The 7560-nt window shown below is 38.2% G+C and overlaps 1 pseudogene; it reads right to left on the minus strand.

Moving 5' to 3' along the window:
* Positions 1–3820: 3820 nt before the first annotated feature.
* Positions 3821–4908, minus strand: LOC113704501 (U-box domain-containing protein 39-like; annotated as a pseudogene).
* Positions 4909–7560: the final 2652 nt, after the last annotated feature.

Consider the following 7560-nt stretch of genomic DNA (forward strand, 5'->3'; position numbering starts at 1 on the left):
ATCCAATTTAGACATTGTAGAAATAATTCCCAAGATGTATTGCAAGAACATTGGAAATTTTTTCAACTTATCTTGATGTTTATGTCTTTTAAGTTTCAAGGACGAAACCTTTAAAAGGGGGAGAGAATGTGATATCTAGTCTAAAAATGAATTGTGGAAGTAGTGTCAGATTAGGATCTTAAATTCATGTCTAGATTTTAGTCGACCTATCAAGAGATTATAGGGATTGATACCTAAGACTAAATACCGCCTTCCACCCCCAAATGAATGGATAGTCAAAAAGGATCATATAGACATTGGAGGACATGCTAAGAACTTGTGTTCTAGACTTCTCGGATAGTTGGGATAGGTTGGTAAAACTAATGGAGTTTTTGTACAATAATAACTATTATAGCGGGATAGGTATGGCACCATCTGAAGCGCTGTATGGGCGAAAGTGTATATCTCTCTTGTATTGGAATGAAGTAGGTGAGAAACTGATCACTGGCCCCGATTTCGTGGAAAGAACTTTGGAGAAAATTAAGATTATTCAGGGAAGATTAAAAGTAGCTCAGGACCGAAACAAGAGTTGGGCGGATTCAAAAATGAGACATTTAGCGTTTCAACAGGAAGAAAAGGTATTTTTGAAAGTATGCCCTACCAAGGGAGTGATGAAATTTGGAAGAAGTGGCAAGTTAAATCCGAGGTATGTAGGGCCTTACGAAATATTAGATAGAGTTTGACCTCTAGCGTATCGATTGGCTCTCCCGCCTGCTTTGGCAAGGATACATAACGGTTTTTTTCATGCCTCCCAACTGAGGAAGTACGTATCTGACTTGAACCGTATTTTAGACGATCAACCCATCGAGGTGAGGAAAAAATTGTCAGTAGAGGATATTCCTTTGAGAGTCATGGATCGGAAAGATCAAGTTTTAAGGAGAAGGACCATACCCTACGTGAAGGTGCAATGGATGAAGCATACACCGCGAGAAGCAACGTGGGAGTTAGAAGAAGACATGCGGAATAGATATCCTTATCTTTTTTTATCAAGGTACGTAAGTTTCGAGGACGAAACTTTTTGTAAGGGGGGTAGAATGTAAAACCCACGATTTTTGGCTCAATTTTATTTCTGCCAATTAACTAAATGGATATTTACCATGAGTAAAAGTAAAAAAAAAAATAATTGTAGGATAGGTTAAAGGATTATTGAGGGATAGAAATGAGATAAGATAGGGTAAAAGTTCATAGCAGTTAAAACTCTTATCTAACCCATCTACTAGTGGGTGGTTATTAAGGTTTAGCACACTTATCAAAAAAAATATATCATTCCTCCCTTTCATTGTCTGCCTCCCCTTAGAGCGAGAGCCGTCAGAGAGTAGAGAAAGAGAAGAAGGCGTCGCTGTCAATCAGTCAGGCAACTAGGCACCTAAACCTGTAAGTCCCAGATTCATATGAAAACTCCTCATTTAAATTCTATTAATCGCATTAATTATTCTAAAAATTTTACAGATATGTATTATGTTTGTATGAGAAATTTAGAAAAATTTGTATTTGGATTGATAGGAATAGGATGTTAAATCTTAGTTATGGGGTAGAATAAAGTTTAATCTTCTTTCTGTTGAAAGTAAAAAAAAAAAAAAAAAAAAGAGGAAGGTTTGTTGCTGAAGCTTTGACTTCAGCAATACAACAAAAAATAAAAAGGGCCAAGGAGAAATGTTGGCCGAGTCGGCCAACCAAAGAAAACATAGAGTCACCAGCAATTTGCTGGCGACATGGTTTTAATAAGAAAGGTTGGCCGAAAAGAACTAAATTTCAAAACTCAACCTAAAATAAGGGAATATTTTAAAAGATTTCGTCAGTCAAATTTATTTGATTAAGACTAAGATATTTAAGTAGAAAGCTAAAACATTTTAATCTATTACCATTAGATTGAATTATACAATATAAGATAGGTTTTAGATTTCTTTTAAATGCTCAAAACAATAACAATGATAATAATAATACGGATATAGATGAAATAAATTAAGGATATAAACAAAAATATAAATATAAATATGAGTGGAACAAACTAAAACAATAACTATAATAAGTCAATATATATATATATATGTACATGTATACATAAATAATAATAACACCTACACACGCATAAAGGTAGAAATAAAGTGAGAGGTAGTAGTAACTAATTAAAAAATATATATAAATGGTAATAAAATAAAGTAGCGACGACGAGATCAATAATAATAATGAATAACTATAAATTATAAATATGTATAGTAAGTTAATAGTCAAGATAATAAATATGATTATGAGTAATTATTTTCTTTTAAATTAGGAAACTATACAAAAGGAGAACTATACAAATTAAGAAAGTTTCTAAAAATAGAAACTTTCCAATTTAGGAAACTTTTCAAAAATAGAAATCGTCCAATTTTGGAAAATGCTGCTAGGGTTCATACAATGGTTTAGACACGAATCTTCGACTCACTCAGAGTTTGTATATTTATGCATCTATAGGAAATATCAACTAATTAGGAAACCTGTGCATTTGATAGGTACGATACAAGTTTAAAAGATCTAAAGTAGCCCTACTCGAGCAGTCAGATAAAGGTATGTAGTACTTACCCTTCTGAGATTTCAAAGGTGCAAAAATGAAATTTTTGTTTTCAATCCTATGTTGTTGTGTTGAATCGAAATGTATTTGGTTAAATGCTTTACTTAGATATTTATGAAAGTTATATTTCTTTTTATACAAAAATGGACCATGTGACTTCTTTGAAATGTTTCGTTACGTTATTATACACCAAATGAACGGAATCTTTTATGAAATCAAAGATTTATATATGTGGCGTGTGGAATGAATTTTAGACAAGTAAAGCTCAAAACAGTCATGGGATAGACGGTAGGGGCTATAGTCCTGTCTAACCGCCATGGTAACCTGGTATAAAGTCCAGCCGATTGGCGAGATCATGGTAGTCTGGTATAAAGGCCAACCGATTGACCGATTGACAAAGTCACGGTAGCTTGGTATAAAACCCAGCTGATTGACAAGGTCAGGGTAGTCTGGTATAAAGTCCGACCGATTGACCCATGTATGAATTGAGACCAATCGGTAGTCATGAAATCTATTGGTCGCCCACCTAGAAGGGGTAAAATCTCTAGGTTGAGTACTCAGTAGCCGGTCATTGCATGTACTTGTTATGAGTTGAATTGAAAGAAGGTTTATGACCGGATATGAAATGATTTATGAACTACTTTGAAATGATCTATGAACGGATATGCGACGTTTTATGGGATGAATCATGAATGGATATGAAGAGACTTATGAATTGTTACAAAGTGATTTATGACATTGCGATTTCTCATGTACGGTTATCAATAAAGTACTTTTAAATTCCTTGTCATTCTTTACTACTGATTGTTTTATAAATGTCGTTACTTTCAAAATTGTAGAGGTGATTTATGTGCAAAGGATTTGATATATATTTATAAAGTTACGAGTAAATGGTCCAACAGAGGGGTAGATATTACCTACTGGGGGATTTGTCGCTCAACCCACTTTTTACCATTTTGCAGATTCTGAGGAGTATGAATTGGTTTACGTAGAAGACCCTGAGGATGACTTCTATTAGTTTGGAAGTTGGCAGGCTAGCTACTCTAGTTGTTAGCTTCATTTACTTTTGTTTCCGTGGTTTCAATTAGAAAATAAAGAGCAAATTACGCGAAATGTCACTTAACTATTTCGAAATGCCGGTTCTGATCACTAAACTTTTTTATTAGCCAAAAATGTCACTGAACTAGTAAATTTGTACCATTTTAGTCATTCCGTGTATTTATGCCGTTAGGAGAGACGGAAAATCACTTTTTTAGGGGCAATTTCGTCTACACCTGTTAAAAAGTTTAGACCCTCGTTCTTCTTCGTCCTCATCTTCTTCCTCAAAGTCACAGCAAAAATTAGACCCACCTGAATTTCTCTGCCCATGAATTTCTCTGCCCAATTTCTGGGTCTTTGAAGTCTAAAAATCAAAGACCCAGACTCCCTGGGCAGCCCTCTGAACCTCAAACTCCCGTGACTTAGTTAGTACAAAGCTGCCACACAATTCTCACGTGTTGATTCGGATGAGTCAGACTCACTTCCAGCCCGCAAAATTGCCACCAGGCTGGCCACTGCGCCGCCATCCAACAACGCCGACCGCCACTCCAGTGACACCGCCAAATTGCAAACCACCAATACCACCCTCCCCACCAAACCCCACTCCTCAGCATCCCCAACAAAATCCCAACGGCTCCAACAAAGCTCAGATGATACAACGCCAAGGCCGAGTTATGCCGAGTCAACTCGGTCCGGGACCTCAAAGCATGCAACAATGGCTCCAGAGCTCCCAAAACCCCAATCGCCATCTTATTCTCGTCCTGCAGAGCTAAACTGAAAATCCCACCTGCGGCATGCTCCTGAGACTCCTCAAATCCACCCTTTAACAAATCAACCAGAATCGGAGGAGTAAATGGGAGAAAAGGGGTAGCGTTTGCAATCACAGATTCCTCCGAAGACGAGGAGTAATTGTTGCGGGGATTCAAATCAGAAGCCGCATGAGAAAACAAAAATGGAGGGTTATTCTCTACCCCTCTCAGCAGCTCCGTTTCAGAAACTGAAGGTTCCTGTTGAGAGGTCGTTTTTGCTTGAACAATGGTGGTTTCCATGGAAGAATAATCAGGTGCGGAGGGGATTTCGACACGGGATTGTCGACACCGGTTGATAATTGAAGATTTAAGAGCTAAATTAGGAATTACAGCGAAAAAATCAGGGGTTGAGCCATCGGATAAATTTGGGATAACCCTTAAATCCTTGCAAACTTGAACAGCAACCCGCTCGAAAGTTTGGCCAGAAGAAATCACCACAGGATCAGACATCAAAGACCCAGAAATTGGGCAGAGTAATTGAGCAAGTGGGTCTAATTTTTGCTGTGATTTTGAGGAAGAAGATGAGGACGAAGAAGAATGAGGGTCTAAATTTTTTAACAACTGTGTAGACAAAATTGCCCCCAAAAAAGTAACTTTCCGTCTATCCTAACGGCATAAATACACAGAATGATTAAAACGGTACAGATTTACTAGTTCAATGATATTTTTGGCTAATAAAAAAGTTTAGTGATCAGAACCGGCATTTCGGAATAATTTAGTGATATTTCGCGCAATTTGCTCGAAAATAAATGTACGAACGTTTTGGGTTTTCGTAGACTACCTTTTATATGAGATGTGTACTGTACTTTATTTAATTATATTATACTATTTTAGTACTTGTAAAAGTAGTCTAGTTAATGTAGCCTTGTATTCTTAAGTGGGACTTGGGAATACGGCGGATGTCACGTGACGAGCGCGTGCGGGCTCGGGGTGTGACAGAGGGACTAGACAGGCCCAATCTCATGGGAATGATCAGGGATCGGCAATTGGACCGACCCAGAGACAAGAAAATATTGAGGGTAATCAAGTGCCTACTGCCATTAATAGGATGACTGATATCTTAGAGCGTTTGGCTGATAGACAAGGTCCTGGACCGCTTAATCAACCTGGGAGACAGAATAGAGAGGAGGATAGAGCCTTAGAGAGGTTCTTGAAGTTTAATCAGCCTAAGTTTACTGGTGAATCTGATCCTGAGATAGCGGAGAATTGGTTGAAAAGGATGACTAATATATTCGCTGCCTTAGACTATACCGAGAATAAGCTAGTGAATTTTACTGCATTCCAATTTGAGGGAGTGGCACGTGCTTGGTGGGATATGATAAGGGGAAGTGGGAGAGAGCCCAAACCCCTTGGACTTGGGAGAATTTCATGAGGGAGTTTAATAAAAAATTTCTTCCACCTTTGATCCAAGAGAAGAAGGAGGATGAATTTATCAAATTGAAACAGGGGACCCTTAGTGTGGCAGAGTATGAAGGAAAATTTACTAAATTTTCTAAGTATGTCCCTGAATTGGTAACTAATGAACGGAGGAGGATTAGGCGATTTGTACAAGAGTTTAATATGAAAATTCAGGAGGGTTTGGCCGCAACCCAAATCTCTACATTTACTGAGACTTTAGAGAAAGCACAACGGGTTGAAAGTGCGAGAATGCAAGTTAAGGACTTTCATAATAGGAAAAGGAATTTTTCTAGTCATACTTCTGGACAGACTAGTAAGAGTTCACAGCCTTCCAAAATTGGGAGAGGAATGGGAGGAATAAGGACTGTTGGAGATTCTAGGGGAGTTTTATCCAGAGGAGGACGTAGTGGACCGGTTCGAGCGAGGGGAGTGCCATCTAGTAGTTCAGCAGTGACCCCTCAAATTACTTGTGGGTATTGTGGTAAATCCAACCACTCTGAGAACGATTGTTGGAGAAAGTCTGGGAAGTGTTTGGTTTATGGTAGTACCGAACACCAACTCGCGACTTGTCCAAATAAGTTGAAGGTGGGAGGTAGCACCCTAAGACCCGAAAAGTCAACCTCTAAATAGACCAGTGTTGGAGGAAACCGACCAAAGGTGCCTGCTAGGATTTATGCACTGGATCATCAACAGATACGTGATGCGACTGAGGTGGTCGAAGGTACGGTTCCTGTCTTCCACCGTTTAGCTAAGATTTTAATTGATTCGGGTGTGACACATTCTTTTGTAAACCCTAATTTCATGAGCGGAATAGACTTGAAACCAATTAAATTATCTTATGACTTGGAAGTTAGAACGCCTACTGGGGATCAAAGTCTAATTGCTAATTTGGTATATAGAAATTGTGAGATCTGGGTTGAAAAACGTAAATTACTGGCCGATTTGATAGGCTTAACAATTAAAGCATATGATGTGATCTTAGGAATGGATTGGTTAACCCATTACAATGCCCAATTGAATTGTAAGACGAAAATAGTAGAATTGTGTATTCCGAGAGAAGCAACCCTGAAATTGGATGTAAGGGGTAGATTAGTCTCATTTGCACTTATTTCAGGAATCCGAATTAGGAAAATGTTAAGTAAGGGAGTTTAGGGATATTTGGCTTTTCTAATCAACGCTCCTAGTGATAAAATGAGATTGGAAGATATGCCTGTAGTGAAAGAGTTCCCAGATATTTTTCTTGAAAAATTAGAGTCTTTACCCCGGGAAAGGAAAAAAACTTTTAAGATTGATTTGATTCCGGAAGTAGCACCTATCTCTAAGACGCCATATCGAATGGCTCCAGCCGAACTGAAGGAATTGAAATTGCAACTGCAGGACTTGTTGGAACGGAATTTTATAAAAGAGAGTGATTCACTGTGGGGAGCCCCGGTCCTATTTATTAAAAAGAAAGATAGGAGTCTAAGGTTGTGTATAGACTACCGAGACTTGAATGATGTCACCATTAAGAATAAGTACCCGTTGCCCCACATTGATGAATTGTTTGACCAATTGCAAGGGACGGTAGTATTCTCCAAGTTGGACTTGAGACAGGGTTATTATCAATTGAGAATTTTGGAGAAAGATATACCCAAGACTACTTTTAACTCGAGGTATGGACACTTTGAGTTTGCCGTGATGCCATTTGGGTTAACGAATGCACCTGCTGCTTTTATGGATCTG

The sequence above is a fragment of the Coffea arabica genome, chromosome 8e (genome assembly GCF_036785885.1).
Source record: "Coffea arabica cultivar ET-39 chromosome 8e, Coffea Arabica ET-39 HiFi, whole genome shotgun sequence".
NCBI classification, from domain to species: Eukaryota; Viridiplantae; Streptophyta; class Magnoliopsida; order Gentianales; family Rubiaceae; genus Coffea; species Coffea arabica.